The sequence below is a fragment of the Eubalaena glacialis genome, chromosome 17 (assembly GCF_028564815.1).
Source record: "Eubalaena glacialis isolate mEubGla1 chromosome 17, mEubGla1.1.hap2.+ XY, whole genome shotgun sequence".
NCBI lineage: Eukaryota > Metazoa > Chordata > Mammalia > Artiodactyla > Balaenidae > Eubalaena > Eubalaena glacialis.
Window position 1 is genome coordinate 50,317,352 of NC_083732.1, and position 21,183 is coordinate 50,338,534.

A 21,183-nucleotide genomic window follows, 5' to 3' on the forward strand; every position below is an offset into this window, starting at 1 on the left:
ATCTGGGTTTCACTTCTGGCAATGTTAACTGAATGAGTGAAAGAATGATTACAGGTATATTGCCTTAGCTTTTTTGGTTAATTCACATAGAGCTTGTAGTCAACAAAAATCACTAAACTTTTATTACAGGTGGCTTAGTATCATATAGCACAGCGGTCCCCAACCTTTTTGGCACCAGGGACCAGTTTCGTGGAAGACAATTTTTCCACTGACGGGGGTGGGGGATGGTTCAGGCGGTAATGTGAGTGATGGGGAGCGATGGGGAGCGATGGGGAGCGGCAGATGAAGCTTTGCTCGCTCGCCCACTGGCCGCTCACCTCCTGCTGTGCGGCCCAGTTCCTAACAGGCCGTGGACTGGTACCAGGGGTTGGGGACCCCTGATATACCAAACTTTTTTTTTAAACTTAAGTGGAATACTTAAAATTCTTTGTATTAAATTTTATCTTCTTCATTTGGGTTCATCATTCTCAACTAATTTATTTTTCCTCCTTAACTTAGCAAGTTTGAATCATTTGCAAATTTGATGAAATGTTTTCTGTATCTTTCTCCAAGTCCCCACTGAAAATATTAAAAGATATTTTATATTCTTTTGAAATAATTATAGAGAATAATCATCTTTACTTTAAAAATTCATGTCTAAATATTTAATGACTATTAGATACTGAAAATATTGATACAAGGAGAGCTAGTTCCAAAGTTGCTTGAATAATCAATCCATAAACATTTCATGTATTCTTGAGAGGAAATATTATGGAGACTTGAGTTGTATATTAGTTTATTAGGGCTGCCATAACAAAGTGGCACAGACTGGGTGGCTTAAATAACAGAAATTTATTTTCCCATGATTCTAGAGACCAGAAGTCCCAGGTCAAGGTGCTAGCTGACTGGATTCTTGGTGATGTTGCCGAACGCAAGTTTGTGTGCCAGAGACACAGTGAGGCCAAACATACCAAAACATCGTAGTCTGGAGCAGAGAAAGGTTTATTGCAGAGCTGAGCAAGGAGAACGGGTAGCTCATGCCCACAAAAATCCCTGAACTCCCTGAAGGGTTTCAGCAAAGCATTTTTAAAGGCCAGGTGAGGAGGGGTGTCCCAGAGCATGTGATCAGCTCATTCACAGTTCCCTTATTTGTTGATGGTGAGGTAGCAGGGCGGTTAACATTATCAATCCTTAGGTGCCAGAAGGTCTGGGGGCTACTTGCTGATGATCATCAAGTAGTTAATTTTTTCTGTTTGGGTGGTGGTTTTTAGTATCTGAAAAGCTCAGGAAACATGCATGAGATACTATTATCTGGGTACTTCAGAGAGGAGCTAGAGAAGAGGATGTGGGGAGTGGTCTGTCCCAGGAATGCCCCATAGGGTCCTGCTCAGTTACAGTGAGGCCTCTCCTCTGGGCTTGCAGATGGCCACCCGCATCCTGTGTCCTCACATGGGCTTCCCTCTGTACCTGTCTGCGTCCACATTTCCTCTTCTTATAAGGACGCCGGTCATATTGGATTAGAGCCCACCCTAATGATCTCTTTTAATCTTTATCACCTCTTTAAAGACCTTATCTCCATATACAGTCACATTCTGAGGTAGTAGACTTCAACTTATGAATTTTGGGGACACAGTTCAGCCCGTAACAAGCTGCTTTGCTTCCTGCTTTCCCAGTTTGTGGAGGACAGTATGTCTTCTCTGACATGTTCCTAAGTAGCCTCTTTTTCCTTTCTGTTCCCTTTATCTTCCCATTTCAGGGTGATATACCGTTACTGATAAACGCCAGGGAAGCATGTTCAAAGACTTCAGTAGTGTGGTACTTTTTAATTTACCATCGTGCATTTCTGAGTCTTTAAAGCAGATTGGACAAGCCCAGGGGGTTGGGCAGCCAATATCCTCGGGCTGCAGATGGGAAACCAGTGCAGTCAAGCCAGGATGTGAAACCAAGTCCGAGTAAGATCTTTCAAAAGCCAGGAATTAAAACCACTAGCTCAGACAAGCTTCCTTTCAGTATATCCAGAGGAGGCTGATTTATAGGGAAAGATGAAAGGAGAAAGGAGGGCAGTGTGTGTATTTTGGCGGCTCAAGAGGATGGTGGGGCTGAGAAAGGAGGAGGAGGGAGAAGTTATCGTAAGCCCGCAGGCAGTCAGTGAGTAAGAACATCAAAGAGGAAGCTGGACGGCCAGATGTACAAAGAGCTGATGCAGGGGAAGGGGCTGGGGGAGAAACAGGAGGAACGTAAGCATCTGACTGCTTGGGCTCAGAGCCAGGAGGGGCCTTTGGAAAGGCACGATGGAGGAGGTGCAGTGAGGGGCATTTGGCCTTGAGAAACCCTGGGAGGATGAGCCCCTGGGGCTTTTAAAGTTAGGTTGGACCATGAAGTAAACTGCAGAGGAATCCTGTCCAAGGGGCTCAGGTCTGGCCAAGCCTGTGAGAGGCTGCTTTCCATCTCCAGCTCTTAATTCCCCAGGCCTGACACTGGGCCTTCTTCCAGTCTACTCCATCCATTCATTGAATAAATATGTTAAGAGAGTCCCCATGTTCCAGGCGCTGTGCTAAGCCTGGTGCAAGATGAAGAATCCTTATATCTTTGGGACTCGTTGATGGACAGCCAGGGAAGCATCCCCTCCTCCTTAGGGTACCATTCACCCGTATGCACCGGTGCCAGTGTCTTGTGGCTGTCCTGTGTGTGATTGTCCCAACCACTGAAGGTAGCAGGCTCCTTCACTCCCCTCTTCCAATCAAACTTGAATTTGTCTCCAAAATGAAGAGGAATAGGTAGACCATGCATTTTACCTAGCTGTTTTTCTCTACCAGGGTAGTTTAGTTCTAATACATTATGTTTCATTTCATAATTTGCCTCAGTTTTATCATTTATTCATTCATTAAAGGAACACGCGTCTTTAGGGTTTGGTACACATTCCACAGTTTCAGGCAGCATGGGTCTTTTGGGGGGAAATTTGTATGGGATCAGTGAGAGAAGACGTCCTCAAGAGCTAGTAAAACTTACTCATAAAACCATCTGGGCTTGATGCCTTCTGTAGAGAGGATATATTTGACAACTCATGCAATTTCTTTAAGAGTCATTAGTGTGTTTAGGTTTTCTGTTTCTTCTTGAGTCTATTTGATAATTGGTATTTTCCTTAAAATGATCTGATTTGTCTGTATTTTCGAGTCTGCTGGCATACATTATAGTTCATAACACTATGTTTTTACACGGGGCATGGTATTCTTTTTTTTTTTTTTTTTTTTTTTTGGCATGGTATTCTTTAACAAAGGGGGCCCATTGTTTTGTTCCCATAGTTCACAAAGATCTGAGCAAAAATTCTGAAGGAACCCTGAGCCCTGGGGGACGGGTGTGCAGGGGATGGGACAGACGTCTTCATGGACTCTTAGGTTTCCCTGATACTACCTAGCATTTACAAGAGAGCTTTACGGTTTTACAAAGCTCCTAATGCTTTCCTTACCTCCCTTTCCCTCACAAAGCCCTTGAGAGGCAGATTTTATAATAATCCCCAGCTACAGATAAGAAAAAAAACTTATCAGAGATGTGAATTTATCCATAATATTCAGATGAGCCAGAAATCACTGCTAGATCACACCATTTTAATTAGAAGAGAGTTTAGAGATCATCTTGTTGAGAGGTTTTTAACCTGGGGTCCATGGGCCTCCAAAGATCCCTTGGATAGACTTCAGTGGGTCCGTAATTTGGATGAGAAAAAAATAACATCCTTTTTCGCTAACCTCTAACTGCAACTTAGCATTTCCTTCTATTATAATTGTAAACCACAAGCCACAAGAGTAGTAGCAGTGCCGTCTCAGCAATAGAGATCACAGATCTGTTCATGGCACATTATAGTCGTGAGAGATAACTCAAAATGGTGCTTACACTCACCACTACTTCAGAATTAACACTAGTTAGTAACCCATCTTTTGATCTTGTTATTTAGTGTTATTTTTTAAAGTCAGTATGTTACTATAGCCACAATTTTTTTTCTTTTTAATATCTTGATTCACTGTAGTTCAAATAATTGGCCTCCTTTCTCATCCTTTGGATTTATTTATTTGTTTGTTTATTGTGTTAATATATACATAAAATAAAATTAACCATTTGAACCATGTTAAAGGGTACAGGGGACACGTAGTTTTAGGGGGCAGGAGCCCACTGTGTCCCCCTTTGCCTGGCAAAGTAATAAAGCTATTCTTTTCTACTTCACCTCCCGCCCCCAAAAAAGTGTACAATTCAGTGGCATTAAGTACATTTACACTGTTGTGCAACCATCATCACTGTCTATTTCCAGGACGTTTTGAACATTTTCATCATCCCAAGTAGAAACTTTCTACGCATTAAGAAATAACTCCCCATCCCTCCCCCTCCATCCCCCAGGAATTTCCTTTCTACTTTCTGTCTCTATGTTGCCTATTCTAGATACCTCATGTAAGTGGAATGATACCATATTTGTTCTTTTGTGTCTGACCTTTTTCACTTAGCGTAACGTTTTTAAGGTTCAGGCATGTTGTAGCATGTATCAGAACTTCATTCTTTTTATGGCTAATGGTCCATCATATGTATATACCACATTTTGTTTATCTATTCATCTGTTGATGGACACTCGGGTTGTTTCCACTTTTTGGCTACTTGAATAGTGTTGCTATGAACATTGGCATACAAGTATCTGTTTGAGTGTCTGCTTTCAATTTTTTTGGATATGTACCGAGGATGGAATTGCTGGGAAACATGGTAATTCTATGTTTAACTTTTCTGAAGAACTGCCAAACTGTATTCCATAGCAGCTGCACCATTTTGCATTCCCACCAATAATGCACAAGAGTTCCAATTTCTTCACATCCTCACCAACACTTGTTATTCTCCATTTTTTTTCTAACTGCCGTCCTAGTGTGTGTTGCATTTTATTTTGGACATCTAAAAACTGTATTCTGAGAAGGGGTTATGGGCTTCACCAGACTGCCATGGAAGTCCCTGGTACAAATAAGGGTTAAGGGTGAGGGAACCAGAGTCCAGAAATATTCCTTCTTGCTAAAGGTGAAGTAATTGACCAGCAGCAGCCTAGGGCTTAATACCAAGTATTCCAGGGCTCAGGGGAGCCCTTTCCCCTCCTACCACATGGGCTGTTCTCACGTAGACGTTTGCCTCAGCCAGTGGTCAGACTGAGTCAGGGCTGGAACAAAGCCATCAACCAACCAGCCACTGAAGCTAAGGCCAGCCCCAGACACAGACAAGACAGACATAATCCCTGTCTGCAAACTGCTGCAGTGTAAAACTGCCACACACAACCACAGTAGCTATATTTTTATTTGTTCAACAAACATTGAGTGCCTTGTGTGAGTTCAAACACCATGTTCAGTTGGAGTGTCTAGGGGGCACCCAAGGGGACATCCCTTGGAGAAGCTAAACTGATAGTTTGGTTTACATGTTAAAGTTCAGGAGGGAGAAATAACCCTGCCTATGTTTCCTTTACATACAGAATGGTGTCCTGAACTGTCGTTTCTCGATCAGGAGCCTCTAGTTCTGCAGAGGCAGCCTAAGATGGCTTCCTTTGTCCTGACAGTCTCATGGCCCCATTTTCTTACTGACCTTCCAATCAACCGTGGCTCCTGAACCTTTCCACGCCTGCCACCACACTTGTCAGCTTGGTTTTACAAATAACCATAGCTAACTTTGAACAAGTGTGAGCTCTGGCTTTCCACTGTGTGACCATGAGTAAGTAGCGGGACGACCCTAATCCCAGTTGTCTAGTTTGTGAAATGGGGATGATAATGGCACCTCCCTCAGAGTGGAAATGAAGATGGGATGAGATCATGCAGATAAAGGGCTTGGCCCAGAGCCTGGCATGGACTTAGCTTTCAATAAATGCTTGTTGCTGTTATTGTCGATTTTAAAGTTTATTTTTAAAAAACAATTTGTACATTGCAAAGTGGTGTTAACTCTCCTGTGCTCCCACTCTACTGTGAGATCTTTAAAACTAGGAACTAGGTCTTTTCGTCTCTGGGTATAAAGCATCTGGTGTAGCAGCCTCACAATAAATGTGTACTGAATAAATGAATGAGAGATGACATTTATTAATATTATTAGTATTATTAATTTTTATTTATCTCTTTGAGCACCTACTGATTTAAATATAAAGTAGCAGTTTTTTTCTCTTTCACCCTTAAATCAGATATTGATCTTAGAGAAGGACGTCTAAAAAATTGATTACATGAGCATTTCAGAAAATACGTGTAATTAGCAAAACAGTTTAATACATTTTATTTTTAAAGTGTCAAAAGTTGTACCATCAGATTCATTCATTCATTCATTCATCAGATTCATTCATCAGATTCATTCATACATATTCATACGTAGAACAAACGCATTTTTGTTGAGCAGCTACTCTATAGCAGGCTTGGTATCAGTAGTGAAATCTCTGGGTATTAGGTAGGGTGCAATTGGAATAAGCTAACAGTGTTTTTCTTAAAAGATATTTGAATATCTTACAAGAAGTCTGGAGATCCGTGATTCCCAGTTCGTGGCAGTGGCTCAGCTTTATCATTGAGGCCAGGGTTATTTCCAGCTGAAGCGACCTCATCCCAGGAGATTGGCTTTCCTTTCTTAGGCTTCTGCCTTAATAGTCACAGGATGGCTGCTGCAGCTCCAAACATCACATCCTTCCATGGTTATGGTCAAGGCAGGAAGAGAATAAGAGTGGGAGAAAGAGGACTTTTTTGTCCCTTCACTCACTCCTTTTATCAGAGACCAAAATCTTCAGTAGACTTTCCCTTACTCCCCATAGGCCAAAACTGGATTGCATGCCTACTCCAGCTACCTCGTCTGGAGACTGGGATAACCAAGACTGTCTTCTTCCAATAAGGAGTCATTCCTGGTGGGGATGGGACCTATCCTCGCAGAGATCATGGTCACTTTCTTGCTGCTTGGAATCTTAGCAAGGAAGCAGGAAGGGAATCAGTAGAGAAATGAAGTTTAAGTAGGCAACACTAGTGTCATCCAGTCTACTTTGTTAAGCTATTTTCTTGAAGGTGGTGAGGGGAGAGTCGCTGAATCCAGGGGAAGAATGTTCCAGCTCGCCTGAAGTGTTCAGAACAGCAATGCCAGTGCAGTGTGGCTCAGAGAAGTAACATGGGGACCTTGGTGAGTCGCTGTTAGGACTTTGGCTTTTCTCTGAGAGAGATGGGAACCATCGGAGGGTTTTAAGCAAAGGAGTGACATGCTTTCACTTGTGTTTAAAGGATTGCTCTGGCTGCCTGATTGAAAACAGTCTGTAGAGGAACAAAGGCAAAGGCCGTTTAGGAGGCTAACGACATCATCCCAGTGAGGGATGTTGGTGGAGGTGATCATCCCTGGAGTGTAATGAAGAACTAAGAATTATTTTATTTGTGGCAAGTTTCCCAAAACCTTCTTGAATAGTACCAGTTGCTGGGAATTTATGTAAAGCCTGCAGAGTACCTACAGTTACAATGAAGGAACATTAATGTGATATAAAGTCATGCAGGTTGTATCCTTCTACAGCTGTGTTTGTACATTTGTTGTTTCCTGTAGATTAATCATCAAGAATATGAATTCTAGATTCCTGGATTTGAATCTTGATTCTACTACTTACTAACTGTGTGACCTTGGACAAATTAAACTCTCTGAGACTCAGTTTTCCCACCTGTTAAATGGGGATAATAGGTTGTTGTGAATGGTAAGGAGTTAGTGCATGTAGCATTATATTGATACATAATCGTTGCTCAATCAGTATTAGCTATCATTATAGATATGGATATAACCACTTGTAAAGGTCAAGGAACATCCCTATTTAATTCATTTTACTTAAAACCATAGCATACGAGAGCTGGAAAGGAACTGAGAAATTATTTAGTCCAACCCTAGAGATCAAAGTAACATAGCCACCCTCCCCCTCTCCAAAAAAAGAAGGTTATGTGGCCACTGTCACGTCGTGGGTGGCAGAGTGGGGACCAGAACATGGGTCTGTGGACTCCCAGTCCATAGCAGTGCTTTCTTTGCTATGGCCGTGTTGCTTCCATACAGCCCTCAACACAATACCAGGTGGAAATAATAATAATAACAAAAATAATTATTTGATTCTTACTTTGTGCCAGGCACCATTCTAAGTACTTTACACATATTCACTTACTTAATCTTCATGGCACCCCTCTGAGGCAGGTACAGTCATTGTCTCCATCTTGTAAAAGAGGAAACTGAAGGTTAGAGAGAGTAAGTAACTTGCCCAGGATGGAGAATGTGTGTGGTGTCGGGGAACGTGGGCGGCCTGAGAGTCAGGAGGCTGCCCCACCTTTACCCTGCATGACCTTCTCCCTTTGCAGAATATGGAAATTGAATCCAGCCTTTAAAGTTCCTTTTCAGTGTTAAAATTTGCATATCCTAAGTGCTTTGTGATGATCAAGTCTGATCATTTCATCATCATGAAACTTGCTGTCTTATTAACTGCTCTTCATCTTAATGATCAGCTACAAGAAAGACTATTTGTAGAACAGCCTAGAAACCAAAGTCACCCAGGCTGTGAGGGATTCCTGAAATGTTATTTCTGGTTTCCATAGCAACCCTGGCATTGGGCATTAAGCTTAATGGAGTCAACTGCAGCAGCTGGAGCCCAGTGTTTGCTCGAGCACCGCGAGTGATGAGGAAACAAATCGCTGGCTCGGTAGATTTCCTTTTGTGTAATATACTGTCTCAGTGTACTTAGGGAGTGGAAACCTAAGCCAAGTTAAGTAAGGACGGAGGAAATGAAGTGTTGTATCAGAGTGGAAAGAGAGAGGACAAGTTTCCAAAGGACATGGTGATGAGAACAATCTAGGTTCCTGAGGGAGTCACTGTAGAGAAGAGGAGGGGATAGGCAAACAGAGGCTTCAGGGGAGGGGAGGAAAGTTGGCCCCGCTTTCACAAAGCTTGGAGGGACTAGGTCTTCAGGTGAGCTTTGTGAAGAGGACTGGGCATGCCTTGTATTTTTTTGTTCCAATGTATTTGGAGTTTTCATCAAGACCCTACAGTAGATGAGGGAGGCATCAAGAAGGCAGATGTATTGAGGATTTGAGGGGACCACCAGGGCCAGTGCAGGAAACAAAGCTCTCTAGGTATTTTATTTTATTTTTTTATAAATTTATTTATTTATTTATTTTGGGCTGCGTTGGGTCTTCGTTGCTGCGCGCGGGCTTTTTCTAGTTGTGGCGAGTGGGGGCTACTCTTCGTGTGGTGCGTGGGCTTCTCATTGCAGTGGCTTCTCTTGTTACAGAGCACAGGCTCTAGGCGCACGGGCTTCAGTAGTTGCAGCACGAGGGCTCAGTAGTTGTGGCTCACAGGCTCTAGAGCGCAGGCTCAGTAGTTGTGGTGCACGGGCTTAGTTGCTCCGTGGCATGTGGGATCTTCCTGGACTAGGGATCAAACGCATGTCCCCTGCATTAGCAGGTGGATTCTTAACCACTGCAGCACCAGGGAAGTCCCTCTCTAGGTTTTTTTTTTTTTTAAACATAAACATTACTTTTTTTAAAAAATTAATTAATTTATTTTTTTGGCTGTGTTGGGTCTTTGTTGCTGTGTGCGGGCTTTCTCTAGTTGCAGCGAACGGGGGTTACTCTTTGTTGCGGTGTGCGGGCTTCTCATTGTGGTGGCTTCTCTTGTTGTGGAGCATGGGCTCTAGGTACGCGGGCTTCAGTAGTTGTGGCTCACGGGCTCTAGGGCGCAGGCTCAGTAGTTGTGGCGCACGGGCTTAGTTGCTCCGCGGCCTGTGGGATCTTCCTGGACCAGGGTTCAAACCCGTGTCCCCTGCATTGGCAGGTGGATTCTTAACCACTGCGCCACCAGGGAAGTCCACCTCTCTAGGTATTTTAAGCAGAAAGGGATTTCATACAGGGAATTAGGTGCTTACATAATTAATGGAAAGGGTGAAGGAGTGGAAGTCCAGGACCATCACCTAAGAACCCATTGCTGGGATCGGGATGCTGTTGCTGCCATAGCTACATCTGTGAAGCTGGTGAGCAGACACTAGGACACCGAGTCTGTGTTTCTACCACCTTACTTGCCAGCACAAACAGGCTTCACTTCACTTCCTCCTTTGTGAGTGTATCTACTTGGTGTTACCTAATTCTCACCCAGGACCCTAGCTGCAAGGGAGTCAGTAAAATGTGCTTCTTGTCTTTTTAACGTCTGCAGTACTGGAAGGCTCATAAAAAGAGGTGGGAGTTCATGCTGAGTGCCCACTGACATTCAATCAATAGTTATTTCCTTTGAATATTCAATTAACTAGGGAGAGAAATAGCAGTAGAGGAGTTGGACACCCAAGAGGGATGAGTTGGAAGAGGCCAACTGCTGACCTAAGCTTTCTGCTCCACCAGCTGAAAGTCCTTCAGGTAGACTCACTCCAGGGTTAGATAACAAAGGGGCAGAAACTCATCTCCTAAAGACAAAGGAGTTGTCTTTAAATTCTCCCTGGTGCTTTCTCTATAGTATATACATAGGGGACATTCCTTTATACCTGAGACCATGCTGGGAACTCCAGCAGGAGGGGCTTTGGGTTAGGCCAGGGATGGAGAAGAGTGAAGTCTGGGCTGAATCAGGAGCCCTTAGAATGTGACCTAAAAGAGGATGGGCACATTTAAAACCCTTCAGTGGCTCCCCATGGGCTCCTTAATGGAGTCCAAACCTCTCAGTAGGAGGTACATGCAGCCCTCCCTGTCATCCCCATCCTGTCCTTTAAGATCCAGCCATACCACCCTATCTGCATTACCCATGCACATGGCACCCTACTCTGTTCTGGCCTCTAGGCCTTTGCTCATGCCGACCCTTTGCCTAAAATGCCCAACCCAACTCTGCCTGGCCAATACCTGCTCATCCTTTAATAATGGAATAATATTATAAGACAATACAATGTGGTACCCTTCAGCTTCTTTAAGAATCTTCCCACCCATCATCCTGGGATCGTGCTCTCCTCCAGGCTCTAGTTGCACATGATTTTTATGAATCTTCTGAAGCTGTCTTCTCTACAAGGTTGTAAGCGTCTCCCAGGCTGAGATTGGTTCTTGGGCTGTATCCCCAGCACCTGGCACAGAGAGGAGGGTTCTACAGTGTTTGCGTAACTCAACCAAACTGAAATGATGAGAGAAACTTTTCCTTGGCTGGTACACGTCTGTGGAAGCTTCCGCCCCTGCCTCTGTGTGTGCCTGCACCCCTCCCCTTCCAGGGAAGAGCTACAAGACTGCATCTAGCAAGGCCTCTTCCTCGTGGCCCTCACCCCTCCCCAGCCCGACCCTATTGCTATTCACAGGTCTCTGCTCTGTGCCTGACTTCCATCTGGACACTCAAGAAGCAGATGAGGCAATTGTTCAATGTATTAAGTTAAAATGCTCCTGTGGGTGAAATGCCAGTTTGCTTTTTAAAAGCCACCTACACTCTTTTTCACTTTGCAGAAAGGAGAGATCACCTGTTTCCCAGTACTTTCTGTACTGTCTTGTATTGGGGGATGGGTTGTGTGTATGTGTGTGTGTGTGTGTGTGTGTGTGTGTAGATTACAATTTTAAGATATGAGTCATTTCTCAATTTGAGGAGGGAAGAAAGCTGATGAGAAGGGTTTTGATAGAGAATACCAAACTGATTCTGTATTTATTCAGTCAGCTCAGTGAATTTTAAAACCATTGACCATTTCAGGGCTTCTTTATCCTTCTTTTCTCAATTAAGAGAAAGCCTGTTTGTAGACACACTGAGAGTAGACGTGAGGGGCATTTTTTTTTAAGCGAAACTTTAGCAAACTGCTTTACCTTGCAAGGAAATTCAATTCATTGGAAACTGTTTTTTCTCCAGGGCTAAACTGGGGCAGCTTTCTCTTTGGCTCCCTCGCAAAGAAAATTGTCCAGGGTTCTGGAAACCACAGTTGTCGAACTTCATACGATGTCTCTTTTCTTTCAGCTCATGTAAGAGTTACGAGAGGAGACTGGTGTGATGTGACATGTTTTTTCTTTCTTCTCTTTTTCTTTTCCATTTCGCTGGCTAGTTGGTGCCTACTCCCTGAGGGCCTTAGAGAGCTGCGTTCCTAAAGGAATTTATGAGGGTCAGCAGGGACAAAGGAAATTTGAGCTGGTGTCAACCCAGGATCCCTCAGGGCGACACTGGCCCTTGTCTCTGGTTTATGGAGCACCATTGCTAACCAAAGATGCAGGCTCATTCACCAGAACCTTCTTTTAAATAAAAACAAAACCCCAAACAAACTCATTGTGACATTGGCGAGTATATTTTGCATAAAAACTTCCCAGTGTGGATCTCCACGAGCAGACAGAATCCATCCTGCAAGTCTCTCTCCCACCACAGCCATCTCTTTCTGCACTGCAGAGGGGCTCCTCTGGGTTTTGATTAACGTGTACACAGGTCAAATCTGACAGTAAGTTTCAGTGCTTGCCTGTGAACTTTGGTTCTGCTTGTAGGTGTTGGAAAGAAGTTAATAGAATGAAAGTTGACATTCAGACCATATCTCGGGCGTTCATGAGGGGAGCACATAAATAGTATCAACTGGCATTCAGAGCAGGTGTGTGTGGGGAGGAGATCACAGAAATCACCTCCGTCTGGATGTACATCGTTGCTTTTGGCCTCAGTAATCGGCCAAGAGATAGAGATGTGTTTGCTCTGTACCTCTGCTGGATTCATGCCTCCTTGTTCATCAGTACAGTTTCTACTGACCTTTGTGACTGAGGGTGCAGCTGTTCTGGCTAAGCATATGTTATGCTTCCTGAATAATAATTCATTTTCCCTGCCTCGTTCTTCCGCCATCTGCACACTCGTGTCACTGCCTGCCTGGGCCGTAAGCCGCCCAAGGCCAGGCCCGGCATCCTCTGGGTGGCAACAGCCCCACAGCACCAGCACTGTACAGACAGACCTTGTTTTATTGGGTTTTGCTTTTGTTGTGCTTCGCAGATACTGTGTTTTTCACAAATTGAAGGTCTGTGACAGCCCTGCATCAAACAAGACCATTGGTGCCATTTTTCCAACGCATTTGCTCACTTTGTGTCTCTGTGTCACGTTTTGGTAATTCTTGCAATATTTCAGGCTTTTTCATTGTTATTCTGTCTGTTACGGTGATCTGTGATCGTTGATCTTTGATATTCTATTGCGAAAAGATTACAACTTGCTGAAGGCTCAGATGATGGCTGGCATTTTTTAGCGATAAAGTATTTTTAAATTAGGGTAAATTAAGGTACACTTTTTTAGACATAATGCTATCGCACGCTTAATAGGCTACAGTATAGTGTAAACATAACTTTTACATGCTCTGGGAAACCAGAAAGCTCGTGTGACTCGCGTTATGGCGATATTTGCTCTATTGCGGTAGTCTGGGACCGAACCTGCAGTTCCTCTGAGATGTGCCTGTATTTTGCCCGTAGTGGCTTCAGTTCACTGCCTTCTATGTGCAGCCCTGAGCCAGGCATCCGTGAAATGAGGATGAACAAGGCCCACTCGTGACCTCAGAGGTTTGCCTTATGGTCTGGTGGGGCTGGCAGGCCAGCAGATACGGAATTTGTGGGATGACGTCACTGCACATTGTTACTAGTTGTGCTACTGTCATCACTGCCTGGGGGTGCAGAGGGCACTTGTGGACTCGAGTAGGTGCAGCGGGTGTGCTTGTAGGTATCAGAAGGAACTTAATAAAATAAAGGTGAAGCTCTGGGGCCGAAGGCACTGGCCCAGGGCAGAGGGTGAAGAGGACTTCGCACTTGGGGGAGTGTCTTGAGTTGAGCTTTAACTCCTGAGTCTCATTCAAGTCTCTGCCGTTGGCCCTCCCAGATATTAACTGGGGTTTAATGTGTTAACTGGTGACTGGGAGAGTAAGTTCATAAGCCTCTCCTCTGGGACGTTTTTCTGTTCAGAGGAGACACTTCATGCTAGGTCACCTGCTGGGAAACGGAGGGTAAAAATGCAGGTGCTAGAATCAGACTGGCTTGGATGTGAAATCCCTGTCTCGTACCACTCATTCTCCCCATGTCAGTGGACTTGTCATTTAGCCTCTCTAAGCCTCAGCGCCCTCATCTGTGAGTTGGAAGTAATAATGGTGCCTACCTCGTTCATTTTCTGAACCTAATCAAAAGCCAGGACACAGCTGACCTACACATGATCTGACAATGGACCAGATGTGGATCAGAACCCATGAGAGAATCCAGGCTGTAAGGTTTCCATATTTACAAGGTCTCTCGTGGTCTTGCGAGGAGGGTGCTGAGACACAGGAAGGGGTCTCTTCTGGACTCTTGCTCTGTGGCCTCTTGGATGGTCTCTCAGGCTCACATGCCCCTTGGGATAGAGTCTTCAGATTTGTCACACCTATGAATCATCTGGAACAATTGTCTAAGTGCAGATTCGTGGGCCTCAGCCTCAAAGATTCTAATTCACTGGGTCTAGGGTGCTGCCCAGGATTCATCATTTTAAATAAGTACCCCCAGGTGTTTCTGACGTCATCAGGACATTGAGGATCCCCACTGTGGGCTGTTTTTATTGTACCTCCACTGACTAGCTCCCCCAGACCACTCTGGCTCATGGAGGGGTATGTGCAACTTCTCCCTTCTTTGCCCTCCTACCCCTCCCATCACATATGCACCCTGAAGGAAAGAAGCCAAGACCCTACTGAGCATCTATGTGCGTTGCACTCTGCTGGGTACTAGGGATTCATAGAAGACACTACATGTGGCCGGTAGCTCCATACATGAGATGCTGGTAGGAGAATGCTCAGACATAGGTGACCACAGGGCCAAGTCTTAAGCTGAGGAGGCAGCTGAGAGAGGATGGTGTGTAGGGAACTACAAACCGTTAGATATCACTGAGGTGTAAGATATAGGGCAGGGAGTGGTGGGTGGGTCCAAGAGGCTAAAGAGTTCATTAGTTCATTCTCCCATGACCTTGCTGTCCGTGACCGTTAGGGTGGTGGCTTTTGAAGAAATTGCTTTGATGAGACAGCATCCTGGTCTCATTTATCCCGAGAACTCACAGCTGCCAAGTTGAGCTACTGTGACTCTGATGAAACTCACCAAAATATTTAGTCATCGGAAAGTTCTGCTATAAAGAGGGGAAGAGTAAGGTCCATTTGTGGAGAGAGTCTCTCTACTCTCCCAGGCCAGGAAAACCATCGGTGAGATGATGGGGCATTAAGGCCTGGAGGGCTCTAATGGGAGTGAGTGGAGAGAATGTCTGACTGGCAAATTGGTTTTGTTTCTCAAGTCCCCTCCAGGCACTAGGGGGTGCCGAGAGGACCCCTGTGGCTGAGCTTTGATTCTGAGGCTGGGATTGATTAGCAGGGGGATTGGTGTCTCACAGGTGCTGGAGTTGGGGGTCTCGGGGCCGGCATGCAAGGCTTGGGATTTGCTGTCCTGGCTCGAGATTTTATCATGTGACTAGCTGTCAATCCAGATGTCTCCTTTCTGTGGTTTATACAGTTGATTTCTTGAACCTTATGTTCAGGGCTTGACATTTATACCACTTAGATTGCCTCGTTAGTTTTTTTTTAACATCTTTATTGGAGTGTAATTGCTCTACAATGCTGTGTTAGTTTCTGCTTTATAACAAAGTGAATCAGCTATACATATACATGTATCCCCATATCCCCTCCCTCTTGTGTCTCCCTCCCACCCTCCCTATCCCACCCCTCTAGGTGGTCACAAAGCATCGAGCTGATCTCCCTGTGCTATGCGGCTGCTTCCCACTAGCTATCTGTTTTACATTTGGTAGTGTATATACGTCCATGCCACGCTCTCACTTCGTCCCAGCTTACCCTTCCGTCCTCTTGTTAGTTTTGACTCATTATTCCAGCCCTCAGAAATCCTTTCTGGTCCTGAGTCTGTTATTCAGCTTTTTAGCGATTCCTTCCAGCATAGTGTGTAGTGGTGTAGTGAGAACCACAAATGCCCCCAGAATTTGGAAAACTGTTTGGAAAATGTTACCAAGTGGGGACTGATTTTCTAATGTCTCTACGATATGTCTTAGATCCCATTAAGAAGTCCAGGGTGTATCCATAATATAATATAATCAGCTTTTCAGGCCACTCCCCAGGGGTTCTTTAGGAAGATGTGAGTGGAGCATGATTGATTCAGAGGAAGCCATAGCTCATCATCTGCATTGTAAAACGTCTGGCGTGAGGTAATGCAGTAGCTGGCAACTGACTAAGAAGGGAATTAGAGGGGGAAGGATTGAAATGTGGTCCTTTCAGCCCTGGCCAAGGACCATGGCACCCTAGTCAAGAGCCCTAAATACAGGGGAGTTGCAGGTTAAGTCGCACTGGAGGCAAAAATCAAAGGTGCTCCAAATTGCCTCTGAAATATCCATGAGATCACCTGTAAATCGCAGGGCTGGTCATAGTCTAGAGGCACATGGGGATGGAACACATGAGGTGGCCACAGGGGCCACATCTCAGACGTCTGTGGGCACAAGCTCATTGAACGTGATGGTGGGTGTTATGCGGTAGTCTTTTCTCTCAGTCTGTCTGTCTTTGTTAAGCCCATATAGTTCAATACACATAAACCAATTGCTTAAGGGATGCAATTTCCTTGAATTCTGATGTGCTATTTTATATTCTTATAATGGAGGATACATACCACTTGTACAATTTGATGAGACTATTTCTTTTCTTTTTTATAAATTTATTTATTTAATTTATTTTATTTTTGGCTGTGTTGGGTCTTTGTTGCTGCGCGTGGGCTTTCTCTAGTTGCGGCGAGCGGGGGCTACTCTTTGTTGCGGTGCGTGGGCTTCTCACTGCGGTGGCTTCTCTTGTTATGGAGCACGGGCTCTAGGCGCGCGGGCTTCAGTAGTTGTGGCGCACGGGCTTCAGTAGCTGTGGCTCGAAGGCTCTAGAGCGCAGGCTCAGTAGTTGTGGCGCACGGGCTTACTTGCTCCGTGGCATGTGGGATCTTCCCGGACCAGGGCTCGAACCCGTGTCCCCTGAATTGGCAGGCGGATTCTTAACCACTGCGCCACCAGGGAAGCCCGAGGAGACTATTTCTTAGGAAATTTCTATTTCCTTTGCTCTGACCCCATGCCCACCAGCAGCCTTCCATCATAAGTGTGACTTTACCTAAAAGTTCATGTGCAGGCCATCGACGTGGTCGCCCTTATTATTTCTCATTGACTAGTAGTAAGTTAGCACAAATTATCAGATAATGTCTCACAAGTATGATTAGCTAACTTACCTTTATTCAGTTTCTTAGAAGTAGATAAAATTGAGTACTTCAACCTTTGTTGTAGAGCCCCAGACTCTAAAACCAGGTTGGCAAAATGATTCCATTTCATTGTCTGTAGGTACTTGCAGGGCAGTGTTGAAAGGATCCTGAGGCTGAGTCCAGGCTGAGTGGGAGAGGGTGGGAATTGATTAGTAATGTCTGCCAGGGACAAGGTAAAAAAGAAAGGGGACATTGCTAATCCTGCCCTGGAGCCTGGGTACCTACACCCAGAGGTAGTCAGCCATGCTCTCCCTCTCTCTCTGAGCATCCTACTTATCTTTTTAGTCTGCCTATTTTTTTTTAAATTAATTAATTTATTTATTTTATTTTGGCTGCGTTGGGTCTTCGTTTCTGTGCCAGGGCTTTCTCTAGTTGTGGCGAGTGGGGGCCACTCTTCATCGCGGTGCGCGGACCTCTCACTATCGCGGCCTCTCTTGTTGCGGAGCACAGGCTCCAGACGCGCAGGCTCAGTAATTGTGGCTCACGGGCCCAGTTGCTCTGCGGCATGTGGGATCCCCCCAGACCAGGGCTTGAACCCGTGTCCCCTGCATTAGCAGGCGGACTCTCAACCACTGCACCACCAGGGAAGCCCAGTCTGCCTATTTTATTGTATCCTGTTATCATGTGTCTGTATGCCTGCTGTTAACAATTGGGAGTCTTTCCTTTGTTATATTCCCAGAGCCTGACACACAATAGGTTCTCACTAAATATTTGTTCTAAGATTGGCTTTATTTAACTGTTCTACCTAACTGGTCTAAATATGTGGAATCTGCATTTCTTCCTCACTGGAGTCAATTATTTGTCTTGCTGAGATACAAACTATAGATTTCCTCTGATTCTCCTGATCTATCCTAACTAGGAGTAAAAACATAAATTGTGCATGCTTTTTTTCCCTTCTCAGTCCTGCTGGCTCAAAATCATCAAGTTCTCCCTACTGCCACCCCCACTTTCTGTAATCATAAAACTGCTTTTCTCCCTTTGAAACTCTTGGTGAGCTAGTTTTTTCTCTGTCCCTTTATGACCTTTGAATCATGTTCCAAAGTGTCTCTGGTCACTCTTAGGGAATTAAAGAAACCCCTCTGGTTAGTCCTAGTTGTAAAACCAGTTTTAGCTCTCGGCTCCTTGCCACTTTCTCCAACGTTACTCTTGTCATAGTTCTTGGTGATTTCAATATCCACATGAATGATCCCTCCTTTGAGGGATCATTACTGGAGTATTTGTGTCCTCCACCATATCTCAGCCATTTACCTCTCTTACCATACTCCTGACCCTGTGATTATAATAACTGCAGTCCCTTCATCATCTCAATTTAAACCTCCTATTTCCCCAGCTCACCCCTTCTAGGATTCAACAATCCTGTGACCTCATCTGGACTTTCAATCCATTGGCCCTGCTGCTTTTTCTCTGCCCTTCACCCCTTCCTGTCTTCTACTTCCTGTTCCCCCAGTTTAATTCCATAGGAAATCTTTATAGTCGTTCTGTTGCCTACCTTTGTCACTCTCCTGATTCATCACTCTCGCTTGGCTAAATGACAACCCTGGTTATATCAACTTCTGCCTGCTTTTCCCCTGTTCCTGTGCAGCTGAGTGTAGCCGGAGCAAAACACACCACATGCTATCGGTGTCCCTTCAGTTTCATGCTCACCACCCTCAAGTTGGCCTTTAGTGTCACCTGGAAATCATACTTCAGTCCCCTCGTCCATCCACTCTTGCAGTGTCTTAGAAATTATTCCATTTTTTCCCCTTGTATCATTATATTTTTCATAGTTCTTTTTTTAAAGTGCCCACAAACCATCTACTTGTGGGAACTTTGCTGGGAATTGTTAGGAAGCATCACATTTTCTGAAATCCATTTCCCTTCTCCACCCCACCCTGGGCATTTGCCTGTTGTCCAGATCATGTTTCTCCTGTTCCATCAACGATCGGTGATCGACTTTCTGTCATACCTGTCCCATTCTTCTGTCTCCCCCAGGGCCCTGCTCCTACTAATCTCACAGTAGGCAAGTTAAGTGCATGAGAATGTGAACCACTAGCAGCCTCATGTGCTGAGCCGCTGCTATTCAGAGAGGCGAGCATCTGTTTTCATCATTTTATTAAATCTTAAAAAAATACAAATAAGCATTTAGCAGGGGAGAAGCAGTTGGCAGGAGACAGGCAATTTTGAGCCATAGCTTTCAGGCCCTGATTCCAGGGAAGGAAAGAATTGACCCCAGAGAGCCAGTGCAGTTCTGGTGCATCTTGAGTGTGCTGGGAAAGGCAGGTCTAAAAGGACAGAATCCTTTCTGAGCATTGCTTGGTGGTTAAGAGTGTGGGCTATGGAGCCAGACAAGATGAGTTCAGATCCGGGCTCCTCCTAAGTATGAGGCCCTGAGCTAGATATCTAACCTTTCTAGACTCATTGTTCTCATCTGTAAAATGGGAATAGTACCTACTTGCTAAGTTGGGTGTGAAGAATAAATAAGCCATCTCGTGTAAAAGTACTCAGAACAAGGCCAGGTACTTATTAAGTGCTCAATAAACAGTAGCTATAAATTATTATTATATTCTCTTTTGAGTATCCCGATAGCCCTGTGAGGTATTATTATTCTCATTTCGCAGAAGAAGAGACTGAGGGTCAAAGAGGTGAAGGAGAGAAAGTGGACAGAAAGTGGCATTGGCTGGGCTTGCCCTGAGGTCATAGGACTCTGCTGCTGTTTCACTGAGCATTTAGAGCCCCTTTCAGTCTCTGGATGAAATTATTTTACCCTTGTCATCGAGATTCACATACCTTCCTTCTCTAAACATGCCCTGACCTCTCCAGGCAGATGGTACCAAATATTTACTGTACAATTACACGGCCGTAATTAAATTGAGCTCTAGCAAGGGAGACCGATTAGCAACAAATCTACAATCCTGAGAGGAAGGAAATAGTTCCAAGGCTGCACGTTGTAATCCTGCTGGGGTGGGAATGTTGCTTAAAATTGTTCTGGCTCAGGTTCACCTTCTCTGCAGGGGGAAGAGACACTTGTTTGCCCATTGAGTAGGCTGTAGAGTCAAGCTGACAGAACTGGAAGTACTGATCACAAGGCTCAGACCGTTACTCTTTTGGTTCAAGGCATGACGTTTTTATGATGTGCCCAGAAACCCTCTTCCAACTGCTGTGGAAAGTCTGTTGTGAGGGGCGAGAAGGAAGATCGTGTGTGTTCTTCTCACAGGCTGAGACAGGGAGGGAGGCTGTTTATCAGAACCAGTATGTGAAAGGAACACGCAGAGAGGAGAGTCCATTTTCTGGAAACATCTCTCAGCAGTCCCCGTGTGGAGAAACTGTGAGGCACATATTTCAGAATGTCCCCAAGTATTTACAAAGCTCGTATTGTAATGCCAGCGGTATTGAGAGTTTTCCCGGATGCCCACCATGACATGGGGGAAAGGCACCAGTATGGTCCCAGGTCTGACCCTAATGAGCCATGAGGCCTCGTGGAGATAGAGTCACCTCCCTGGGCCTCAGTTTCCCCTTCTGTAAAGTGAGTAACTTGGACTCTATTTAGACCCTCCAGCTCTAAGATTTTATTAGTCTGTGAGTCCATGGACCGGAAGTTCAAAAGTGGCTATGCTCCCTCATAAAATGGCAAAGATTTGGGTCCTAGAATCTGTGACTCTGTTAGCAGGACCCAGAGACCTGCTCTAGCACTTTTTGACTTTGTGTTTTGTTTTGTTTTTTTAATTTTATTTATTTATTTATTTATTTATTTTTGGCTGTGTTGGGTCTTCGTTTCTGTGCGAGGGCTTTCTCTAGTTGTGGCGAGCGGGGGCCACTCTTCATCGCGGTGCGCGGGCCTCTCACTATCGCGGCCTCTCTTGTTGCGGAGCACAGGCTCCAGACGCGCAGGCTCAGTAGTTGTGGCTCACGGGCCCAGTTGCTCTGCGGCATGTGGGATCCTCCCAGACCAGGGCTCGAACCCGTGTCCCCTGCATTGGCAGGCAGATTCTCAACCACTGCGCCACCAGGG

The 21,183-nt window shown here is 45.0% G+C and overlaps 1 protein-coding gene across 3 annotated transcripts in view; it reads left to right on the top strand.

Annotated features, from left to right (window-relative positions):
• Positions 1-21,183, top strand: part of MATN2 (matrilin 2) — a 153,291-nt gene that overhangs the window by 25,041 nt on the left and 107,067 nt on the right. The gene's annotated exons all lie outside the window — the stretch shown is intronic.